The sequence below is a fragment of the Suricata suricatta genome, chromosome 1 (genome assembly GCF_006229205.1).
Source record: "Suricata suricatta isolate VVHF042 chromosome 1, meerkat_22Aug2017_6uvM2_HiC, whole genome shotgun sequence".
Lineage (NCBI taxonomy): Eukaryota > Metazoa > Chordata > Mammalia > Carnivora > Herpestidae > Suricata > Suricata suricatta.
The window spans coordinates 157,690,111-157,717,220 of NC_043700.1; positions in this window are offsets into that span (position 1 = coordinate 157,690,111).

Sequence of the window (27,110 nt, forward strand, 5' to 3'; positions counted from 1 at the left end):
TTGGGGAACACAGAAATACTGAGGTACAATTCCAATTTTCTCCAAATGTTTTTCTGCTTTGTTTATTTACTTTTCCATTTTTCACAGTTTATTCTCTTCTATTATTTAATAATTTATCTGGGCGTATTTATTATTCTGACCTATCTCAAAATCACAAATTAAGACAGGACAAACTAATACATAGCCATAAATTATACCCAATCTTAATTGAAAAAGAAAATTATAGTGTTATCTGTGCAAACAAAATACACTTAAAACAATAAGTGTATGAGAGAATTTCTTGCTTATTCTGAGGTATATTTTTATGTTTGTTTTTCTTTACTGTGGAATATGGCCATTCAAAACATTTATACCCAAAATACCTATAAAAATATACATCTGAGTCTATAAACCAAAGAAGAAATGCCCTTTTTTATTTTGCATGTATCTCTATTTTTTGTTTAAAGTTAGTTAGTTAGTTAGTTAGTTAGTTAGTTTGTTTGTTTATTTATTTATTTATTTATTTATTTATTTATTTATTTTGAGAGAGAGAGAGAAAGAGCAAAAGCAGGAGAGGGGCAGAGAGAGAGGGAGACAGAATCTTAAGCAGGCTCTGCATTGTAAGTGTAGAGGCTCATGTGGGGTTCAGACTCATGAACTATGAGATCATGACCTGAACTGAGATCAAGAGTCAGATCCTTAACTGACTGAGCCATCCAGGTGCCCCTGCATGTATTTCTAAATTTTAACAAACACTTAACAATAATTCTCCTGGAATGAAATAATTATATTCCTACTTCTTCAGTTGCATTTAAATACTACCATCTGCTTACTTGCCACAAATTGAGTGTCATGCTTTTTCTGAAATTGGCAGGGATAAAAAATAATCTGCAACTACTACTGACGTTTCATCTTATAAGAGTTTCTACCTCTATTGAAACTTCCTCAAACTGCTTTACTTCTAATCACTAAAAGGATCCCTTTTACTGGTTTTCCTGTCTCCAGACTTGTTCTCAGACTTGAAACAGTTATCCTACTCATTGAGTTTTATAAAATACAAGTTGAGTCTCTGTTTAATGTCTTTTCACTCTTTTAAAAATAAAGTGATGCAAGATGCTACATGATTTGGCCAGTATTATACTTTTCACTTTTTACATAAGGATGTCAGTTGTGTTTTTTCCATATCTTAGTGGCCTCACCTACTGTATTACTGAGATGCCTTCATCCTTCCATCCTCATCCTCTAACACACATTTACCATTCTCACTCACCATTCACAACTAAACATCGCTGTCTCAAAAGGGCTTTCTTTCTTTGAGCAAATGCATTAGAAAATCCATCTTCTTTGGCACTATGCCTTGTACAAACCAAAGGGAAATTATTAGTCTATCTTCACCACCAAAGTCTCCTTAAATCCCAGTCCTGTTATAGAACACTGTCAACCAGAAAGAAGAAAAGAGATAAAGTAGGAAGTAGTAGGTATATACAAGATCTGCAGTTGGACTGTGGGAATATGAAGAGATCACTGACACCACATACTGTGGGAATTTTTCATATCTTTAAATAATGACTTGTATAAGTGACATCAGTGACAGATTTACAATCACAATTATTTGGAGCAACTACAAAATGTATTCAGTGAATTGCGTCATTTTATATCTATAGCTTTCCTATTTTGTCTGTTAATATGTCATTTAAATATATAAAAAAACACAGTGTTAACTGTTTCTCTGTATAAATGTGGAAATAGTCCTTTGATGTTATTTAATTTTTTTTTTCAAACTTCAGCTGGCTGTGGTTTCCTTTCCCCTTTTTGTTCCTTTAAAATGGTAATGATCAAATGTATGTTTCTAAGACAGTTTTTATACTATTTTTTAGTTTGAGTTAATAATAGAAACAATGTGATAAGTACCTAAAATTAAGAGATTCAGTTGGTTGTTGATTATTGTTCATTCTAAAATAATAGATTAGAGACTTCATTTCTGAAAATCAGGCATCTAATCAAAATATTTTGTTACTAGTGGCTGCTTTCTAGTTCTCTTCATAGATTTGCTAGTAATTTTTGTTATAAAAGTCAGTTTATAGTCTAATAGTTTATTTTTCATAATTTAAAAATAAGTATTTAACATTTTTACATTACTAGGATTGCTTTGTTGTTTGGTATGTCTACTGAACTAAGATATGAACAAAATGTTTTGTTTTTTCTTTCTTTTTCCCTGGTTTCAACTCACCCCAAGAAATCAGGCAGAGAAATGAAAGTCTTTTTTTTTTCTAATGAGGAAACAATAATGAACTTTAGCACAGAGTAACCTAAGTAGATCTTCAATATCAATTAGTATTGCGTTCCTGTGCCCTAGACCTTAAAAGATTAGCTAAAGATAGTGAAAATAAGTTGGTTGATATTTTAAAATATTTTTTAAAAATAAGACATGAGATTTTTGGTTGATGGGTTAAATAGCTTCAAACAGCAATTTTGTAGCACTCATCTATTTATTAATTCATATAAAAAGGATATATTGTGCATTTAATATGTCCAATACATGAGATTAGCATTGGGCAACTAGAATGGTTATAGAGAGACACATTCTCTGCTTCTAACTAAATTACATTCTTGTGAGAATAATATTTATTAACCAAATATTAATGTAAGAAAACCTATTTATAAGCTGTATTAAATGCTATGTAGGAAAAGAGTAGAGTGTCTTGAATGTAAATATCACAGGAACTTGACTTATTCAAGGCAATCAGAGAAAATTTACCTGAGAAAAATTTATTTAAGATTTAAAAGAGAAGGGGGCTAGAAATAGAAAATGGGTAGGGGAACATTAAGCAGATGAAAACTATAGAATGTTCCATAGACTGAAGAAAAGCCAAGTATTGGTAGAGCATGGGAAGTAAGGGTGGTGAGAAGACTATGGGGTGGGTCATAGATACTCTTATAGGTCATAGTAAAAAACTTTTGTTTCCTGAAAGAAACAATAAAATATATTTATTGATTTTAGGCCCAGGATCCTTTTTCTCTAATTCTGGTAACCATCCCAAAATTCATTTATGAATCCCCCTATCAGCCCACAAGGCTCAAAAGACTCCATTTTCTTGACCTAGGCATAAACTATCCCCCTGGCAATTCAGTCACATCCATCAAAGCTTAACCTTTGGCTTGAACCCCTGAAAAAAAGGATTTTCTCATTTCTTCTGATTTGAACACTGAGAAATATAAATTTGAGCTGTCACAGACATCTTGTACATGTAAACATGAGAACGAAACCTGTAGAAAAAGAAGAGAACAAAAAGTAGGAGAATAACTAGGTCCTGACAGCATCTCTATATCTCAATTCAAGTTCTGTCTTGAATTTTTAAATATATTAACTAAAATTTCTCTTTTCATAAGGGCACTTTGTTCATTTTCTTACTCTTAAAAAGATCTGACATTAAAATGTATTGTAATACAACTTGAGGATAGAAAAGAGAGAAAAGCTACATTTAGGGATGGTTTGGGTAGAGACACAAGTAACATATTCTGCACAAATAAACTGTGGGAATGCTATCAATAGGGGAATATCAAAATGTTCAGAAAGCAAAATATATAAGGCATTGAAATATGTTGGTCAAAGGTTAAGATAATCAAGAATAACTCCTAAGTTTCAAGCCTATGCAATTTAATGGACACTTACCATTTCGTAATTGTGGAACAATAAACAACATATTGTGATAGGTCTTGAATTTTAGATGTGTTGAATATACCTTTGACATTCTAAGAGTGGTTTCTTGGTAAAACCTGATATATATAAATACATTTTGAAGCCACCAAAATATAAAAGAAATTACATGAGGGGGGGGTATAAAAAAATCAAAACAATGCTCCTAAATTTAAGAAGATAGGATTCAAAGGCCACCGGATGGCTCAGTCAGTTAAACGACAGACTGTTGATTTCGGCTCGAGTCAAGATCTCAGTCATGAGCTAGAGCCCCACATCAGTTCTGCACTGGATGTGGAGCCTGCTACGATCCTCTCTCTCTGACTCTCCCGTTGCTTGTTCCCACCTCAAAAAAAATCAAAATATATTAAGGATCTCATAAAACTCAGAATGAATAAATTAATAAATAAATAACCCTATTGAAATGTGTAAAGGACCTGTATAGACATTTCTCACAAAAAGACATACAAATGACTACCAGGTGTGTATAAAGGTGCTCTGCATCACTAATCACCATGGAAATGCAAATCAAAACCACAATCAGGTATCACGTCACACCTGTTGGAATGGATATTATGAAAGAGACAAAAGATAATAAATGTTGGCAAGGGTGTGGAGAAAAGGAACTATTCACAGTCCTAATTCTAGATTCTGAGAACATCTTCCTTCATTACTAAGACCAGATAAGATATTTGGTGATATGTTTTTGCATTCCTTAACTTCCAACAAATTACTGTTATTTTCATTGGTCATTATTCTTTCAGATGCATCAGTTATTTTGAACTATGAAAATCCCAGTATCAAACTCTTTCCTGTTACTATTTTCTGTTTCTCAGATTGGTACCTAGAACATGGATATCTTTATTATTTAAAAATTGTTTTCTAATTCATATTTTTATTTCTTCAGTTTTTAAAAATTTCTATCATGTCATCTTCTATATGGTCTATGTTTACTTTGTTTTGCTTTTTCATGCTTATGCTTTTTCCTTCAAATACTGTGAATAGTTTGCAGGTTGTTTATAGATCCAATGAATACCATTGTTAACATGACTTTTTGATTTATCAGCTTGAGCCTATCTTTTGACATTTTACTATAAATGTTGAGTAACCCAGCATCTCTTAAATTCATTCCACCTTTTATTATCCTCTCTTTTCCCACAGTTCTAAGATTAATAATTTAATATTTTAAATTCTCCTTTTGGTTACTATCTTAATGTAATGCACTTCTTTTCAGACATACTATTTATTTTGAAAAGACATAGGTATATCTAAGAAACACTATTTTATATTCCTGAGTTTCTTTCTTCTTTCTTTCTTTCTTTCTTTCTTTCTTTCTTTCTTTCTTTCTTTCTTTCTTTCTTTCTTTTTCTTTCATTCTTTCTTGCTCGTTCTCTTGCTGTCTTCCTTTTTATCTGTTATCTCACTAGGATAAATCTCAGGTTGACATTTAAATGCTCTAAGAATTAAATGTTTCAGCAACCACTTGGCCAATCACTTTCTCTCAAAACATGAAACATGCCTAGGAGGTTTGGTACCATGAACATGTCAGCTTCGTCAAGATCCTCTGTCAATTCTCTTCTTTCAAATACTAACCCACTTCCAATAACACCTATTTTATTTTTTTATTCAAATTTTTATTTAAATTCTAGTTAGTTGACATATTGCATAATATTGTTTTCAGGAGTAGACATTAGTGATTCGTTACTTACATATAACACCTAGAAATTACATTTGTTTTAGATAGCAACTGCAGGACACATGTTTTACACAGGTAACCATCTCAGACTCATATTTTCTCTTTTATTCTTTAATATCATCAGGTTTGATCAGTGACACTTTGATCCAACCGAAATAATCTTTATTCTGAATTTGAAATACTAGAGATTATCTAAATCTTTTTTTTTTTTGCTCTTCAAAAAGCTCCAAATTTTGTATGCAAATTTACCAATATCAATTTTAGGTTTCAGAGAGGAACACTATAAAAAGTAAATCACACCCTTTATCCTCAATTATGGTGACTCATCTGAGTGTTGTTCTGATAACTAACATACACTTCTTAAAGATGCAAGTATAATTGTTGTTATGTTGGTTTCAGGTGTACATTATAGTGACTCAACAATTCTTTAAATTACTAAGTAATCAGCACAATGAATATACTCTTAATCCCCTTCACCTTTCTCATCCATCTCTCCATTGACCTTCCTTCAGGCAACCACCAATTTGTTCTCTATATTTGAGTCTATTTTCTGTTTGTCTCTTTTTTATGCATTTGTTTTGTTTCTTAAATTCCACCTATGAGTGAAGTCATATGATATTTGTTTTTCCCAGACTCTTATATCCCCTAGATCCAACAATGTTGTTGCTAATAACAAGATTTCATTCTTTTCTATGGTTGAACAATATTCCAGTGTATGTGTGTGTTTGCGTGTGTGTGTGTTTGTCAAATATTTTTTATCCATTTATCAATGCATTGACACTTGGGTTTCTTCCTTATCGTGCTATGGTAAATAATGCTGCAATAAACATAGGTGCACATATATCAGATAAGTGTTTTTTAAAAAATTAGTGTTTTTATTTTTTTGGCTAAATATCCAAATTCTAGTGAAATACTGGATCCCACTGTAATTCTATATTTATAATTTTTCATAATTCTATTGTTATTTTTTGAGAAAACTGTACTGTTTCCACAGTGTCTGCACCAGTTTTCATTTCCACCAACGGTGCACAAGAGTTCCTTTTTCTCCACATCCTTTCTAACACTTGTTGTTTCTTGTGTTTTACATTTTAGCCATTTGACAGGGGTAAAGTGATAACTTATTGTTATTTTGATTTATACTCCTCTTATCATTAGTGATGTTGAACATCTCTTCATGTGTCTGTTGGGATCACTATGTCTTCTTTGGGAAAATGTCTATTCATATCTTCTGCCCAGTTTTAACTTGATTAATTGGAGTTGTTTTGGTGTTGAGTTGTAGAAGTTGTTTATATATTTTGGATAGTTACTCCTCATTAGATATGTCATTTGCAAATATGTTCTCCTATTCAATAGGTTGCCTTTCTGTTTGTTGATGATTTCCCTCACTGAGCAGAAACTTTTTATTTTGATGTCTTCCCAATAGTTTAATTTTGCTTCTGTTTCCCATGCCAGAGGAGACACATCTAGAAAATGTTGCTACAGTTGATGTCAAAGAATTTACTGACTTTTTTCTAGTAATTTTTATGGTTTCATGTTTCACATTTATATCTTTAATCCATTTTGAGTTTATCTTTGTGTATGATGTAAGAAAGTGGTTCAATTTTATTCTTTTGCATGTAGCTGTCTAGTTTTCCCAACACTATTTGTTGAGGAGACTATCTTTTTTTCCATTGTATATTCTTGTCTCTGTTGTCATAGATTAAATGACCATAATTATGGTTTTATTTTAAATCTGAGCTCTCTATTCTGTTCTACTAATCTATGTGTCTATTTTTTGCTGGCAAAATATTGCTTTGATTACTATAGGCTTGCAATTTATCTTGAAATATGGGACTTCTGGGTTTTCTGGACAAAAACCTCCATTTTTGTCTATATTTTTCAAGATTGCTTTGGCTATTTGGTTTCTTATGTAGTTTCATAGAAATTTTAGGATTGTTTTCTCTAAGTTTGTGAAAAATACTGTTGTTATTTGATAGGGATTACATGAAATGTGTGGTAGGGACACATTTTTGGGCAGTATGGACAATTTCCCAATCCATGTACTTGGATTATCTCCATTTTTTGAATCATCTTCAGTTTTTTTTAAATCAATGTTTTATAATTTTGGGGATACAGGTCTTTCACCTCCTTTGTTAAGTTTATTTGTAGCTATTCTATTTTGGGGGGGTGGATGCAATTATAAATGATATTGTTTTCCTAATTTCTCTTTCTGCTACTTCATTATTAGTGCATAGAGATGCAACACATTTCTGTATATTAACTTTGTATCCTGTGACTTTACTGAATTCATTTATCAGTTCTAGTAGTTTTTTAGTGGAGTCGTTGGATTTTTGATAACTAGCATACAATCTGAGGCCACCAAAACTAAAAATACCGATGGCTTGCATTACTTCTCAAATTACACATATAGTGTCACATTGTTACTTAAATTTAAGAGATTTTGGGAATGGTATTAGAAATGTGTGTAATGTTTATCTTAAATGAGTAGTCAGACATTTGCCTTAATTATTATACAGACAAATATCTGTTGGGAATGTCTCTAAATCAAGTACCTATTTTTTTATACAGATGGATATGACAAATTGGGAGTTTGGGGAATTCAAATAATCACTATTGCAAATGTCTTAATCTTTCAGTAAATCTTTCTTTTCTTTGACTTTTACTTCATGTATATGCTCTTATCTGTCTATCTATCTACCTATGTTCTATTTATCTTCCTTATTCCTAAATTTAGCTACTATTATTACTTCTCAAATCTGTAGTCATTCTGTTGCTTTGAGCTGTATCCATCTCTTATTTTTTTAAGTTCATTAATTTTGTGCAAGGGAGAGATAGTGTGAGATGGAGAGGGGCAGAGAGGGAAAGAGAATCCCAAGCAGGTTCCAGGCTGCCAGTATAGAGCCCAATGTGGGACTCAAACCCATGAAATTGTGAGATCTTGACTTAAGCTGTAACCAAGAGTTGGACACTTAACCGACTGAGCCATCCAGGTGCCAGGCATATCCATATTTTAAATAAGCAGTCTAAGTTATTTGTTTTGATTCTTGATAAATCAAAAGCATTTGGCACTTGTATGTACATAAATTGAGGTGAGTTTTTTTTTCAAGAAAAGAAAAAAGTGAATGTGTTTAAAGAGGTCTGAAGAGGAAAAATAAAATTCATTGTGTAAAATATTCCTCTTTTGAATACATACTTTTGACATAGCCCTTTGTTTTAAGGTTCCATTTGTAGAAACATAATAACTGGTGCTCTTTCAAAAGCTTACTTATATGCATTGTTTACCTCTCAGAAAAAGCTTCTTGCTCAATAATTTAGTCACGACTCATTACGTATTTATAGTTCTTAGCAATCCATTTAACACGAGTTCCTGGAATTTTGCCAAAACGGGGTCTATCCTGGATTCCTCTTTATCTTGTGAAATTTTCAGATGCTCAAGCATGGCCTGTCAAGGGAAATCATTACAAACATTCTCTCCTCCATTGGTTTTCGGCAAGGTTTTCCGTCTTACGGCATCTGGCACACACTATTATTTTTACTGAAATTAAACACAGAATAATGTATCCACAGCTCCATGAATCAACTGTTTATCTCTGGATTATTAAGTTGCCAACAGCATATACCATAGGGAATCATTTTAAATTATTTATTGTAAACTTAAGGGACGGATGGAACTGAAACTATTTTCTATTAACATTCTTTTCCCCTTTCACTGCCAGCAGAAAACAAGATCTTGAAAAATAGAACAGAAAGCTGTTGACAACACTTAACCTTCAGGCATGACAAGAAGTAATCATTTTCCGTTGTGTGTTTTCGATGTTTGTGTGCATTCTATGTTAAAATAAATAAGCCATTGTAACCATTGCTTTTTATCAAAGAACCTATCCTGTAAGAAAAGGTGATTTTGTTTTACTGTTTTCCTCGATGGATTTACTTCTATTGTTGTCAGTCATGTGATTTATTTATTTATTTTTAGAAAGTATTTTATTTTTTTAAGTAATCTCTGCCCCCACCATGTGCAAAGATAACTTAAAAAATCTCGAACTCACAACCCAGAGATCAAGAATCACATAATCTATTGACTGAGCTGGCCAGGCACATGCAGTTTATTTATTTTTTTAATTTTTAAAATATTTGTTTATTATTTTGAGAGAGAGAGAGAGAGAGAGAGAGAGGAAGAGACTGAGACAGAGAGTGCGTGAGCAGGGGAGGGGCAGAGAGAAAGGTAGACCCAGAAATCAAAGCAGGCTCCAGTTTCTGAGCTGTCAGCATGAAGCGGGATAAGGTGCTTTAACCCAAGGACCACAAGATCATGACCTAAACTGAAGAGGGCCACTTAAGTGGATGCCCCATTTGCAGCTTATTTTTACTAAATGTATTTTCTGTAGGTTTTATGCACATAATGCAAAACTACTTACACAGAACTAACTAGCACAAGAATGAAATTACATTATAGACAAATTTCTCCTAGTCTCCATTATTGGGAGATCTTCATATCTATATTCTATTACACAGTCTTTGAGACTGATAGCTCTGGAATAGAAGATTTATTTCACTTTGTCCGTGGGACCTTAAGACATATCATCAATCATTTTAAACTTTAGTTTTATTACATATAAGATTAGGATAATAGCATTTATCATTTAGGGCTGTTGTAATTAAACTACACACACATACACACACAGAGTACACTGTGTTGGCCACACAAAAGTGTATAATAAAGAATATTAATTCAAAATTGTTATTAGTTATTTTAATTGATTAATAAATCATTTCTACTTAAATATGAAAATACATATTCTGCTACTTAAAATGTAAAATGAACATATAGTATTAGTATATGCTGCCAACTGATTATTAAAAATAGTAAATATAGGACAACTACAGATAATTAGATTAGAAAACAAACTATATTCACTTCAATATTTATCCTAAATGTGAGAACTAAGTTGTCAAAATATATATGTACATGTATAGTTTCATATACAGTATGGTCTATTTCTTTTGTGCCTTTTGAAGATTTTCCTAGAAAATTGTCACAGTGAAAATTCTGAGACATCTTCAATATACAGGCTATAATAATCATTTTAGCAAACTTCTTTTTAATGAGAAGTGAATTTTTATCAATTGTACCAATGTGATGTTAAGTGGAAATATGTTGTAGAATACTTGGGAAATATTTTGCTTTCCTATTTCCGGGAGGTCTATTTACTGCTGTAGAACGCTATAAGTGGTCTTGTACCAATAAAAAACTATGCCAGTAGAGTTCCCTATTACCATTTGCTTGTTTTTTGTGAACTTCAAATTGGTTAAACCAATTGATTTTTTTCTGCCATTTGGATCTGAAAGTATTACTAATTAATGTATTATGCAAGGTTACCTCATGAGTCAATGATCCATAGAATCATATATATTTTTTATTTTAAAAATTTATGTCTTTATTTTATTTTGAGAGAGACAGAGAGTGAGCAAGGGAGGGGTGGGGAGAGAGGGAGACACAGAATCTGAAGCAGGCTCCAGGTTCTGAGCTGTCAGCACAGAGCCCAATGCAGGGCTCGAACCCACAGACTATGAGATCATTACCTGAGCCAAAGTTGGAAGCTTAACTGACTAAGCCATCCAGGTGCCCCTAGATTTTTATAGTCATATGGGAAGTCAGAGCAAATAGTCCAAAATTTAATCTTTTTGTCCTGGTGTGTTAAGAAAATAGTTAATGTCAACGTAGTTGATTGAATTTACTCACTTCATTGCTATTTAACCAACATAGTTTTTGGATGTTAAATTTCTGCAAAAGATGTCATTGATTCATCCAGTAATATCAGATCTCCTTCCTTATAATACTTTACACTACAGTGATTAATTTGCATATTGAAAGGATAGCTACTCCATGTAACTAATTTGGAAAAGATACTTTACCCAAATGTATTTTTTCTAAAACAAAAAACCCAAATTCAAATAATTCCTATATTAGTCATTATTTCTAGATATTCCTATGAGATATAGTAGTAATAAAAATGTTAGATTTAATTATCAGAAATGAAATAATCTTCAGACCAGAAATATAATTATACTGAGAGCAATAATAATAACAATGTGTAATGGAGGAGATAAACATTTACAATAGTAATTCACTTTTAATAATGGTTTATAAATGCATGGATAAGAAATAAAAAATATGCAAGTTCAATACAAATTATGGGTACAATTTTAGAAAGTAAAACTGAAGCAATTGTGAAGTTAATGTAAGAGGGTGGTAGACTTGAAGTTATTTGTTTTTGTTTTGATAAGCAGTATATTAGAATAGTTTTAAATTTATAGTAAAGTATGCAAATAGTTCTGAAAATTACCCTATATCCTATAGTTTCATTAGTATGATGCATATTTTTACAATGAATGAACTGATATTGATAGATTATTATTAATTAAAGCCCATAATTTATTCATGTTTCCTAGGTATTTACCTAACATCATATTTCCATTTCATAATTCTATCCACTATACCACCTTAAATTTAGGGTCCTGTTGGCTGTGATGGTTTTAAGATTTACTTTGTTTTTGATGGCCTTGACCATTTTAAGGGACTTGGTCAGGCACCTTGTGGAATGTTCCTCTATTGGAAGTGTGTGATGTTTCCCTCATAGTTTGACTTGATAGTGTGTTTTGGGGAAGGAGACCACAGAGATAAAGTGATATTTTCATTACAAGATTACATATATCCAACAGACAGTCTCTTTTTTAGGGAAGTCCCAATAGTTTATATCTGCTTTTGGTTCCACTACCCCAGGAGACATATCTAGTAAGAAGTTGCTATGGCCAATGTCAGAGAGGTTACTACTGTGTTATAAGCACCCTGGTGTTTATAACAACATTATCAACAATACCTAAATTATGGGAAAAGCCCAAATGTCCATTGACTGATGAATGATTAAAGAACAAATGTATTTTGCAAAGTGAAATAAGACAGAGAAAAACAGATATTATATCATTTCACTTCTATATGCATTTTAAGAAACACATCAGATGAACATAGGGGAAGGGAGAAAAAATAATATAAAAACAGAGAAGAAAGCAAACCATAAGAGACTCTTGATACAAAGATCAAACTGAGGGTTGCTGGAGGGCAGGTTGGTCGGAGGATGGGCTAAATGGGTGATGGGCATTATGAATGGCATTTGTGATGAGCACTGGGTATTGTATGTAAGTGATGAATCACTGAGTTCTATTCCTGAAACCAATATTACACTGTACGTTAATAAACTTGACTTGAATTTAAATAAATAAATTATGTATTCTAAAAATAATAGACACAATATGAGAATTATTGTAGGCCAACAAGGTTATACTTGGATAAGACAATTTTCACATTGAATATCAACAGAAGATATGAGATAAATGGCATTAATTACAAGACAGAAAAAATAACATGCAAAAAATAATAGAAATGGAAGAAAAAGGATTGGAACAAAAATTATGGGTGCATATAGTATAAAGAAGTTCGTGAGCATTTCAGTGAGAAAGACCTGGGTTCAAATTTGGGCTCAGTAATTACTTACCATGTAACAGAGCATCTCACCAAAAACCCCTAATCTTTCTTCCTATATGTAAATACAAGATAAAAAAATATTTATTTGTTTTAATTTATTTATTTTATATACTTGTTAAGGGCATAAAATCAAATCATATCTCCAGAATGGTAAATCTTAATGAAAGAAAATAAACTGGAAGCTGAGGAGTAGCTAGACATATGTGATTTAAATTTTAGCTCTTTGGTGCATCACTTATTCATTGATGCATTTGATATTTATTAAGTGCTCATGAAATGCCAAGCACTGTTCTTAGAAGGAGAGATAAAGTAGTGGACACACAGTCAAAGTCTTGTTCTCTGGGCGTGATCTAACCTTATACTAGAGGTGGGTCAATAGAGAACCTTCCTTTGGCAGAGTTGCTGAGTAGGGCGGGTGTAACAGGATATTTTAATAAAAATTGCAACCAAATTGCTTTAAATTATAAATGGTTAATTTAGCAGCTCAACAATGCTTCCCAATTCTGCCACTCTCATTATTAGTTTCATTCTTAGGCTGGTTGCAAAACGGGTGTAGCAGGTCTGAAAACATCAGAGAGAGGCAACCTCTTTTAAGGTACTTTCACCTTCCTGGTCTGTCTCCGTGTGCAGATAAGCCCCAGGAACCACTTATAACAGAACTCACAGTCCACATACAATGATGAAGAAAAGAAGTCAGGACCCGAATTCAAGTCTCTTCATGCACAGGCCTGAACACAGTCCTCAGATCTCACAGCCACCCTGGTTTCTGCTCTGGTTCTTAGTTAAAAATATGTGATGTTTATCTAAAATTGTGTCAACCTTTGTGAGTGTTCTCGATAGGCAAATACTCTTCTGATCTACCTTCCATCTCGTCTACATCTTTGATCTCTGTTATTTGGTTCTTAACCCCATTTATATTCTGAACTTCTGACTATCTAATACGTATAGTGCTGCACATCATGATGTAGAATCACATTATATTTATATTTCATATATGAAACATTCATATGTTAAAAAATTACCTTGAATTGTGAAGTGTTTAAATTCTAATAAATTGACAGATATTCCTTCACTGCACATAGTAGCTCAAGCTTTGATCTTCTGAAGTATAGAAAGATAAGGAAGAATGAAATTGGAAATATATGCATTCCAATTATAATGAATTTATAATGGACTATACTGAATAACTTAACAAATGTAGATGAATGATTGTGACACTTTGTGTATACAATGTATCTCAGAGCCTTCTGGGATCAAAAATCTCCTCATGGAGATATAAATAAAATTTACAGTAATAATAAAGTTGTCTAATAGTTGTTGAACAGTTACTATGTTCCAGACATTATTTAAATATTTTTATTTGCATCAATGAATTTAATTTTATTACAACTTATGAGACTAGTACTATTATTAGGTCCATTTGACAGATGAAGAAGTTAAAGCAAAAGGAGTTAAGTTACTTCCCATCCTAATCATTTACACAGATCACTATTTTTATATTGGCATAAAGGATTGATCTAGTGTATATACTGCATAAAACTGGCATTGATATAGTAAGTTCAAAAGAATACTTACTAAGATACCAAAGAATATCATCTGGAGGGTATGTACCAGTAGGTGCTAAATGTGGCTGTCATCCAGAACCAAGAGGAACCAGTTATGTCATTTACCTCTTAATATATCATCATTCCACATAGAGATATTTGAAGTTATCTATCACAACATGAGATCAGTTATCTAATCTTGTCTTGGGTCAGCATTTGTCAAAATGTAATAATTGATAGTAGAATAAAATCACATATCACTAGCGTTGAGTAGCTAATTGTTTTCATTTTTGGTGATTGCTATTGTTTCACTGAGTGACAAAGACTGAAGAACTTTACCGACAAGGAATAGAAAACGGTCATTTATTTCCCTTTTGAATGTTTCAGCCTATAAGTTATATCATTAAACCCATAAAATAGAAAACTAAATTGCACCTGACTCTTAAAAATGTTCCAAAATTCAAATTGGGTTTATGAGCACATTGTTAATCTTGAAGTACAACAATGATTGTATAAAATTGAATGTTTTGCATTTCATTAACATTTCCAGATTAGGTTATACAACCATGTGATGTCCTTATTATCCTGCAAAAATCTCTCATGCAGAAAAACTGCCTGTAGTTTTCCCTCTAAGTGGTTCTAACTTTGCTTATGATTAAATGACAAACATTCTGAGTCATGGCATCAAGGTTATCTTCAGAGTGACAACTGACATTATAAAAATGATAGGGCTCATTGTCCCTTTTGCAACCAAGTAAGTGGTAGATGCCTCCTCCCACACTCTACATCCTGCTGACACAGGGAGGGTACAAGCTTCCCACACAGGCGGACTATGTAGGTCATGGTTTTGAAGCGGTCTGGTCTCTTTCCACTTCTTCAGCCTCTTGATGGATCCCAAGTGCCATGACATATAAACCGGAACAACTAGATCACAATGAATATATAAGAAGTGCTGTGCCACTGTGTCATTGGTGGCTGTGTACTATTTCAAGAAATCCCCCACCACGCAGGTTCTTTTTTGTTTGCTTATATTGTGGACTTAGATATTTAGTTTTTTTCTTTTTCAAGCTGTTGCCTCCCAGGTCTGTCTTGAGCATAAGAATAAAATTCCTTTGATGAAATTGGTTAACACTTTAGTTGTTTTTTACATCTTGCAATGACTTTAAGCTGCCTCTAGTATCAAATTAAACATACTCTTATGGATAAAGGATAGACTTTTATAATGATTCTCTCCAAATATTCTGCATCTACTGTCAATTCATTAAAATTCTTAACCATTTTCTGAAATCCCTACCACATTACTTATACTCTATAATAATCCACTCTTCCAATCATTCCAATGAACACTGTATCATCCATTTAACCTAACAGCATTGTTTGTTTGCTAATGGAGTTGCTTTTACAACACCAAAGACTTAATCATCCATTTCCTATATAAAAGGTAGCTACTTTTTTGCATGGACCTCAAGCATATTGTAGTATAGAGGTGGAATTTAAGGAAAGGTGTTAAGCAGGCTGTGTTGTAGCCTATGAACAAGTAATATATTGTATCATTTATCTTGAATGTATCATAGATAAGCTGCTATATAACGATTGCCACTTCCGATAGCTGTGAAATTAGGTGATTAACTAGTTGTTACTTAACCTTCTAATTTCTGTATAAGTCTAATTACATGAAACAGAAGTGGGGGTTTTGATTTTTTACTTTGCTTTTCTGTTTGGAGTGTCATTGTAACTACTGTAGGTAAATGATGGAAAATAATTGCATATGTTAAAAAATAAATTGTGTTATATTCAAAAAAATAAAATTATCTTCTAAAAAATATAGTCTTTCATGAGACTTAATAATTGTTGCATATAAACCCAAGAAAACTTTGTAATACAGGCATATCACAAGGACAACTAATACTTTCAGATACTAAATTTTATCATTTTTAAATTTGTCTTCATTTCTCATTTTTTTCCTCAAGACTTTATCGGGAAAGCAGCTCTGTGTTCTTGCCTTAGGAAAGTCAGGAAGTATTGCATAAAAAATAGGTCTTAATAAAAACACTTCTATTCATAGTCTTTATTTCCAGAGCCATAATTCTTTGGGAAGGGAAAGATGTAGAGGTAGGGGAGAGAAAATAAAAAGGCAGAAGAGGACATAAATGGGGAATGCTAGTATTCTGGTACTCACAACAATCCGTATGTGTATTGTGCTTAACTCTCATCACCGAATTCTTCAAGTCAGGGCTTCGTCTTCAGCCTCCCTGCTACCCTCTGAAATTTTGTAGTAACTGCTTGCAGAGGTCAGTCCTCACTTGCTCTCTAAAAGCGTCACCTGCTGCACCTCTCGTGCTGCCTTGATCATAATCCAGCATCTGAATCTGACTGGCATCAGACTCTAAGTCTGCTCATTGCAAGGGTAACATGGGCCAGAGACTGTGGTGCAAAGTGTTTAAAGCATTGAAGAAAACATCACTGAGCCTGGAGTTTTACATCCAAATTAATTTTTTTCAAGTGTAGTCTCTAATAAAATTCTCTAGATTTGAAAATTATATTCAAAAATTATTGAAATAAGCCCTGATGTTAGAACTTGGGTCAAGTTTGTGAACTTCTAACATTGAGGTTTTTCCCTAAATAACTTAACAGTTCTCAGTAGTTTTAGTGCTTTTAATTCCTTATAGAATATTATTGCTTCACCTTGGTCACTGGCTTCTATTTTCTTTCTTCAAGGCCCATCTCAAGTACTGCATACTGTGAGTTTTGTCTAACTCACCTTATTCTTTCTCTTCCTTGGTGCTTTCAAAGTGGTACCTCTCTTATGACATAATTTTCTACCCTGAATTGTAGATTTGCCTATAGATATAGACTTCTGTATGATTTTATGCTTTTATGAATGAGTTTTTTTTTCTTCCATAGTACAAAATTAATAAAGTATCTTATATTTAGTGTGCGAGCAAAAAACTGTTTGCTAAATGGTTGAATAGGTGTGAACAATAATTTTTAGACTGCATATATATATATATATATATATATAATTTTTTAAGTTTATTTATTTATTTTTGAGAGAGATGTAGATAGTGAGCAAGAGAGGCAGAGACAGAGGCAGAGAGACAGAATCCCAAGAAGGCTCCATGCTGTCAGTGCAGAGCCCGACTCAGGCCTCAGACTCACAAACTGAGATGAGACCAAGAGTCAGACACTTAACAAACTGATCCACCCAGGTGCCCCTATATTATATATATTTTTGATTATTATCTGCCTGGATTTTCTCCTATTTTCTCCTTCAGTTTCTCTGCCACGTAAGTGGGGGAAAAAAACCAATCTAATCATGAACAATAGTTGTAACAACTATGCCAGGAAAGTCTTAAAGTAGATTTTGATATAATCAATGAAACAAAATATTCAGTATTTTTTAGAAACTTCTCAAAAGCCTCTATTACTTTATCTTGAATAATCTTTCCTAACACCAAGAGATAAGATGCTAAGTAAATTCTATTATTTCATTTTATATTTTGTTAAATGGCTACTATTAAAAGTATTTAATTTATAAGAGTATTAAAAACATTTAATTTACTGGAGAATTATGTCTTGAATAAGTATTTCATTCTGAAACATTATTGATTTTATCAAAAAAATTTTAAGTTTATTTATTTATGAGAGAGAGAGACAGCATGAGTGGAAGAGGGGCATAGACAGAGAGGGAGACACAGAATCTGTGGCTGTCAGCACAGAGCATGATGCGGGGCTCAGACCCACAGACCGTGAAATTGTGACCTGAGCTGAAGTCGGATGTTCAACCGACTGAGTCACACAGGCACCCCTGATTTTATCAAATTTTGTGAGATGTCTTGTTATTCTATTGACCATTTAAAGCATTTGTATTGATTAGGTATTCTGTGCCCAACTCATTTATTAGTATGCTGGTTGGTGTATCATTATATATAAAATTTATTTGTCTATTTGCATAATAACTTATGTGAATTAATTAAATACTAGAGTGAGTACTTAAATATATAAATATTTAAACATTTAAGTGTATATATAACTATATAAATATATATGCCACATTTTATAGTATTTTAAAACCATATGGAGGTCTGTCTACAACTATGGAAATGAAGTAGGTTCTTTTGGCTGCTTAATTCTATAGTTGTTTTCAGAGCTCTACAAATAACTCACAATGTCTTTGAAAATCTTAAATGTAAGAATAATGGTTAACTCAAGTGAAATAGTGATATATTTTTTCCTTTCACAGTAGTTACATAAGTCATTAAGCTATTCCTATGTTAGTTTTAAAAATGCTTTCATGCTTAATTCTCATAATAAACCTGAAAGACATTATCATACAATTGTTACATATGAAGAAATGAAGCTTAGACGAGTGAATAAGCCTTTCTAACTTTAGTTAATAGTCTTCAAATGTAGATTTGACCTAAGAATTTTCCCACAATCTGATGATTTTCTAAAACATCAGGACCATCTAATGATGGTGGTTTCATTTGGTTACTATAGCTACTGATGCCTAAGTCTGTGGTCCTCATTCTGCTTGGACAAAAGTTTTACAAGTGTTCTGATCACTTGACTGATTTACCTCTCCTTTAATTGGGAGCACATTGTCAAATAATACCTTTTGTGAAATTATTTTTTTCTCTTCTTCCTTTATGTTAGCTCTGAGCCATTGCAAACAGAATTACAAATTTGGAAAACATAAATTTGTCTATAATTTGTGTTGGCAGCAAAACCTCATCTGACCTGAACTGAAATGAAACTGTTTAGAATCCTTATTTATTCCACTGTAGTGAATGTTCATATGTTTCTCTAAAGAAAAACTATGTTTGATAACCAGGGAATTCCACAGTCCGTATGAAGGTATGATGTGATGTTTGGTATAGGCTTGCTTTTGCAGATCAAAAATCAAAAGTATTGGATGTCAGGGAAGACCTCATAGTAAATGAGAACTACATACATTACACCAATAGGATATATTTTCTATATTCAAAATCTTTAACCAATAACAAAATTGAAATTGAATGTGGTGAATCATGAATGAAACAAAATGTGTGCAATGTAATTAGCTAAGTGATAACATATCTGTTATATCTTCCATGGTAAGCATTCCATCAAAAGGCCATTCATAATCGTCATTCAGAGATACTATACTGATGTTATGAAGTTATAAATATTCATAAGTGTATAACAGTGTATAAGCTAAACTTTTAAAGTAATTTTAAATTAAACTCATTAAAATGACCATTTATTTAAGTATAAAGACCAATTGTATTAGGTGTATATAAATAGACAAGGTCTATAACAGTAATAGGATAATGCCATTTCAAGGCCAAAAGACATTCCTTTTCTTATTACTGCAGGCTCCAATGTAAGAATTATTATTTTTATCATTGCATCTATTTAAATCAATTCAAATGCTGCTCCATCTGATTAACCCAATGGATTTGGACAAGGTGTTATTAACTGTAGCCATGCATTTGGACCCAGGTTAATGTGGAAACCCACATTGTGTTTTCCCATAAAAAAATCACTGCACTGCAAAAGGTGGCCAGTACAATGAAGCAAAACCTGACTAATATCTCAATACAAGTCCATTACAGTTTTGTAAAAAAAAAACAACTTAAATGTTTTTCTGCTAGTTGTGCACAGTGATGTTATTTTGCTTTCATAATTCTCAATATTTCAAGATAATGTGAAGAAATAAAGCTCTGTCTCAGATTACTAGATGATCCAATTATTTTTGTTTGATATTCACACATCCATACACACACACACAGCTGGAAAACAAAACTTCAATTATTTTCGCTCTAGAACTTAGTGCTCACTGTATGAGCTTTAGAGTTTTTGTTTGCTTCTTTTCCTTATGTAATGCATTTATAATGATAGCCGATTACTTTCAATATATAAAATAAACATATTTACTTAATACTTAATATTTGTGATGCATTTTTAAGTATTTGAAATATATTAAATCCTAAAACCACATAGTATCACTATGAGGTACATCCTCATAGATCTTTTAATATTAGCTCTGTTTTATGGAAGAAAAATGAAGAAATTGATATTTAGAAAGATTTTAAACAACTTACTTCAGATCACATCACATATAAAAGGTGGAGCTGTGCATGAATCATGCAATTGAGTCCCAGAGTTGAGATTTTAATTATGATAGTATATTATGTACAGGAAATGTTGGCCTCTGATTCTTATTAGAAGTACAGATATCAGATATTCCCTTGGATGTAAAATTAAAAAAATTGATTGAATTGCGTATGACAAATTAGTGGATTTGCTTAGGTCATCTAATTTTTTTTAGGTTATCTAATGTTGTAAGAAGTTATTTCCCTGGTATACAGTTCAAATATAATAGTGAATCTTTCAACTGCCTTTCCAGCCTTCTTTAGCCCTCTCCATCTGATAGAAGCCATCCATTTAAATAGATTATCCCCGTCCATAGAGAGGAACTCTAGTTAATATAGAATTTCAGGTGAACACCTTCTTTATTATTATATTTAAAATTTTTGTCTAAAGTTTTCAGCATTACAGCATATGTCTTCCCTGACATCATATGGTACTGCTTTTTTGAACAATCAACTTACAGCAGCATTTGCCTAGAAAATATCAAAACTGACTGTTGCACTTCATCACAACCAGACCTAACAGATGGTACAAAACTTTGAGTGATCCTCTGAAGTGACAGATCCATGTGGACCCAATAGGAGTTCTTTTAACAAACTATGGACTTGGTCTTCTTTCTCTTCCTGTATATGAATGAGGAGTTATATTCCATAGATTGCAGCTGGTAGCCACCTAGGACCCTGTGGGCAAGAGCCCTTCAAATGAAATAATGTGAATGCCAGGCCAGTGCCAAGAGGAAATGTAGACTTAGATGACTGAATTATAGGCCCAACAGGCCCTGTCTCAATCCTTCCTCTGGATTTTCTGCCTATAAACCATAACATCCTTACAGCAGAAAACATTTCAGTTACGAGAAACAGTATCAGAACTGATCCAGATATTGGTTCATCTGAGTAATTTCAAGGGCTTCATATTATTTTAGCCAAATTGAAATTTAGTACTGTTTAAACATTTTTTAAAATGTTTTTTAATTTATTTTTTGAGAGACAGACAGCATGAGCAGGGAAGGGTCAGAGAGAGGGAGACACAGAATCTGAAGCAGGCTCCAGGCTCTGAGCTAGATGTGAGCACAGAACCTGATGTGGGGCTCAAACCCACAAACCGTGAGGTCATGACCTGAGCCGAATTCGGACACTTACCTGACTGAGCTACCCAGGCGCCCCAAAGTTTAGTACTTTTGTTGTTATTGTTGTTGTTGTTGTTAGATAAACTATATCTCTCCCTCAAGAATAAGAGATTTTAAATCAGGTCTTTTAAAATAAAGTACTTTTAGTTTGCTTAGAATATAAAGCATAAGAATAGACATAAATGAATTCAATTAATGGTAATATTCAATTTAAAGTTTGCAGACACATTTTTCTACTTCTTGAAGCTCATCTATCTAGAGGAGGTGAACTGTGATACCGCATACAAAAGCTGAATATGTGCTGACAATAGTTTTTGAAATACGTAGAATAATAAAATGTAGCTCATTCAAAAGCAAATCAGAAATGTATGTTCCAAAACTATTTATGAATAGGTCTACAGCATAAGTCATACATTTATTATAGTACCATTATTTTCTTTCATTAAGTGGAATAATCCAGAGTTACTGATCTTTAAATATTAATCAAAATGATTAGCATTTGCATTTCATTTGTGTATACTAAAATTGTATATTTAAAATTAACTTTTTATTCTTAAATATTCCTAAAGATCCTTTCTAAGATATCCAAATATTTTTCTAATAAATCCTTTTAATGTAATTTAACAATTTTGGTTTCAGCTGCTTACAAATAAAATAAAGTTAATTGACATATGATAGCATAATATGGTTGTGGAAACAAAGATTAAACTTAACGTTAACACTGTTGACTGAGTCATGTCATAAAACAGAACTATCACCCTTTACTTGGTGTGTATGAGATTCTTTATTCTTGTGCTAAACATGCTCCTTGTATTTCTGCTTGCCCCATGCTCCTCCACTCTTACAGTGTTTTTTGCTACTTATCACTTTTTTTGTTGTGTTACTAGATGTTTCAGTGTATTGGTTCCATTTGAAAGATGCTCCTAACAAAATGGGCAAACAAACCCAAACCCAAAAATAGGCTCTAAATAAGTTTAAATTTTTAAGAATTTGAACAAAGAGAAGTTTACCTAAAAGCTGTCTTTCCTACTTACTTTTTATTTCCCAGATAGGTTTTAATATTTAAGGTTCCTGACAACTTGACAGCTGGGAAAGTGATGCAATGTAGGTTTTAGGGTTCCATTTGTACTAACCACCTGTATAACTCTTCAAAATATTTTCTTTGTAGTCAAAAATCTCAAGTTGAGAAGACAATAAGAAATTACCTGTAAAGTACCCCAAAAACACTTTTTAAAGTTTATCTATTTATTTTGAGGGACATAGACCAAGAAAGAAAGACAGAGAGAGGGGGAGGGACAGTGAGAGAAAGTGAGAGAGAATCCCTAGCAAGCTTTGCATTCTCAGCACAAAGTCTGGTACAGGGTTCAAACCCATGAACCGTGAGATCATGACCTGAGCTGAGATCAAGAGTAGGATGTTTAGTGACTCTTAAATGCACAAATATCATGACTTGAAAAGAAATAAAGTGGAATTCTCTAGGTACCAAAAAAGTAGATGGCATCTACTAATGAAGAGATCAGTAGTGAGGCCAGAGGGGTGAGCAAGGGCTGTTGGAAAGCAAAGCCAGGCAACAGAGAACACCTGGGCTGCTTACTTCAAATAGGACAATTCCAAAGACATCATCTGAGTTCCAGAGTTTCACATCAATCTGGCTGAGCCTTCTGCTACAATTGCAAAGCAGTTCAAACTATCCATCTTTAAAATATTGAAAGAAGCGCGCCTGGGGGCTAAGTTGGTTAAGTGTCTGACTCTTGATCTCAGCTCAGGTCATGATCTCACGGTCATGAGATCCAGCCCCACGTAGAACTCCTTGCTGGGTGCGGAGCCTGCTTAAGATTCTTTCTCTCCCTTAGTCCCTCCTTGACTCACATACACTTGCTCTCACTCTGTCTCTCTCAAAAAATATCTTAAATAATAATAAAATAAAATATTGAAAGAAAAAGAAACTGTCAACTCAGAATTCTATATGCAGTGAAGTATTTTCCAAAAAATAAAAGTGAAAAAGGAGGATTTACAAACTTTCTCTACTTACTTTTCTAACAGACCTCAGAGCTCTGTGTGTGCAGAAAAGACTCCAAGACTCAACTAGAGACTGAAGATCTGAACTTAGATAGAAACTGCTTCACATAGCATGCTAGCTAGTGAATAAAGGCAGACAGATTTTGGTGAAGAGTACACACTTGGCTGGAGGAGGTAAGACAGAAAACTACACAAATAAGTCCTTGACAATATTCAGTCTACGGCTAAGTGAAGCTTGCATGGCATCCACCATGACCTGAGCATGAAGGTGTAAAAACGTACTGAGTCCCTGGTCGGGAGAACCAGAAAACTAGAGCCAGTGCATTGTGGGTACTGCAGAGAATGGGAGTGTCCAGGAAAGACAAGAGCTGGAGAAGAAATCTTTCACGTCTGTTTTCCAGTATCTTAACAGATTCTCATACCGTGAATATGCAGAACAGAGTCAAAGTTAGCTAAAAGATCTGAAATGAGGCAGTGTTTTTGCCCCAAAACAAGTTTCCAGTTCAAATCTACCCATGAAAATTACTTGCTAGACCAAATCAAATAACAGTCACTGTATGAACGTAATAGGACTCAAAATCTCCACAATTTGACATTGTATGTCTACTATAAAAATCAAAGATAACCAACATATGGATGGAATAGAGTAAATGACAGTGGACTGATAATCTTATATGAACCAAGTAGTAGCCTCAAATCAACTGTGTTGCTAAACTGAGTCTTTTACCTATAGATCCACATAATTTTAATACTTGATATATGCAGTTTTTTAAAAATCCTGATCTGGAAAGAAGATTAGAGCAGTTCACATTCACTATATTTACTGAGAAATGTTAACATTCATGCTATTACATTGTAGGCCCGCGTCGAGGAATCTGGCCTGATGGTCCTATAACTTCACATCAATACTTCACAGTGATCCCCTACACTGAATGCATACCGCTAAATGGGCCTGATTAAGCAGGGAGCAGCAAGCTCTCCTCATGCCCTAGGTAGATAGTTGCATATGGGAGAGTGGGAAATAAACCCTACACATTTAAATTCCAAGGGCACAACACATCAGTGTAGGTTTTAGGATTAAAACTTAGAATATGAAAAGATACCCTGATAAGGTAAAATGAAGGACAGCATGAAAAATGTGGCACGGAACTCACTGGCTTTTTTTTTTTTTTTTGAGAGAATATATACAATATTTGGGACTACTTCTCTGATTCTTGTCCAAAGAGTCACAAAGTTGCTAGATTTGAGAAGGAAGAAACAAAGAGAACACTCTGCCACAGGTCCAGGTTTTGGTTAAGCAGCCTGTCACGGGCTCTATGAACTATTAAATCCAGTGGTGTTACAGACATCCATTGACTTAAATATATTGTGTTCCAGGAAGCCACAAAGGAGGGCTCTGAGTTCTGGAGGAATGCCGTGTTTTCTGTGGCTGAAAATTACTCGCCAATTGAAAGCCAGCTCCTGGCATGACACTCACGCATAGCAGAGCCTAAATGCCTGACCATGGGAGATAAGTGACCGTGTAATTAGAAATGTGCATCAGAAGCTTGGTGTTGTCAGAGCAATCAAGCCTTTAGGTCTGCAGAATGTAGTAGCAATCTATTGTTCTATGAAAAATCATGTGTGTGGACCTGGGCAGATCCAGAGGGCAAACTAAATGTTTCACAAAAGGTGATTCAGACGCCCAGTTCACTTAACTTTGATACAACGTTGTCTCTGTCACAGCTTACATCTATGGGCTCATGCCTACTGCAACAAGCTGATAGAAGAGAGAAAAAAACGCGGTCTGGTCCACAGATGGGTCCGCACAATATTGTGCGCAAGGTATTATATCGTATTATAGCCTCACTCAGTGTGGTCCTCAAGGACATTGATGAGCAAACATTCCCTCGGAGCAGTATAATTGGTTTTCTCTTTTGTATAAAGAGATCTGGGGTAAAGAATACATAAAATTTCGGATGTTATCAGATGGTTTGACAGGTGGTTAGTGCCTGGAAGGAACAAAATCATACAAATAGAGATAGGGAGATTGAGAAAAACGCATATAGACACACTTGTAGAATCGAATTCCAAGTATGGAGATATTTATGTCGTTTATCATTGTGTACCAGAGAGTATTTGTGACAGAGGAGTCACAGAAACTATCTTCAGAGCGTAAATCAGTATTTTTAAGAAATTAATGAATTGTTAAAGTAATCTAATAAAAAGTAGAAAATAGAAATACATCAATAATAATATAATTTGAAATTTTGTTTGATGATCCAGCTAACCCTTCTTTGTATACACCAGGCTTAGGCACTTGTATGAATAATTCATGCTAAACTTTAAAATACTGATTATCCTAATCCTATACAAACTGTGAGTGATACGGTTTTGCAGGCTCATCTAAGATCCTGACAAAATAGTGGAAAGTGTTCTCAATAAATGGCCTTATTTAAGCCAAAAAAAAAAAAATCCTGTTTTTTAGTGGCTACAAGGTTTTGTCACAAGGTTAATCAGATTATACCTAAAGTTATTATCTTGTAAATCCCAAGATGCAGTTTTCAGAATATGATAAGTCAATTCCTGTAGGAAATACTAAGATAAGGTTACCAGAACCCATCTCTTAGGAGTTAAAATATGGGAGATTTTGACCTTAATTTTATTGTATTTTATTGATTTAAAAATCATGGTCACTTTTTCCCAATTGGAACAAAAGGACTTCCATTTAAAAAGAGGAAAAACGGAGCAGGGGACTAATACTTAAAATTCTGAACAATGTTTTGGAAAAAAATGCATAAAATATTCAAACTTTGTTTTCCTTCAAGGCCCTAGTCATAGTCTGTTTTTCTAGAATCAGAGTATCAACAGTTTTTATTTCTTTTGCCCCTAAAGAGTTAATACTTAAATTTTTGTTTTCCAGCTACAAATCAACAATTGGCAGTAACGGGTCGAGGAAGTCAGGTGAGTTGAACAGCATCATCACCCATTTATTAAATCACAAAACTCTTTAATCAATTAAAAGCATCACTTCTCACCAAACTCCACACCCAAAAAACAAATAACCCAGTGAAGAAATGGGCAGAAGACATAAACAGACACTTCGCCGAAGAGGACATCCAGATGGCTTACAGGCACATGAAACGATGCTCAACATCACTCATCATCAGGGAAACACAAATCAAAACCACACTGAGATGCCACCTCACGCCAGTCAGAGTGGCTAAAATGAACAAATCAAGAGACTATAGATGCTGGCGAGGGTGTGGAGAGACGGGCACCCTCCTACACTGTTGGTGGCAATGTAAACTGGTGCAGCCACTCTGAAAAACAGTGTGGAGGCTCCTCAAAAAAATATCAGTAGAACTCCCCTATGACCCAGCAATAGCACTGCT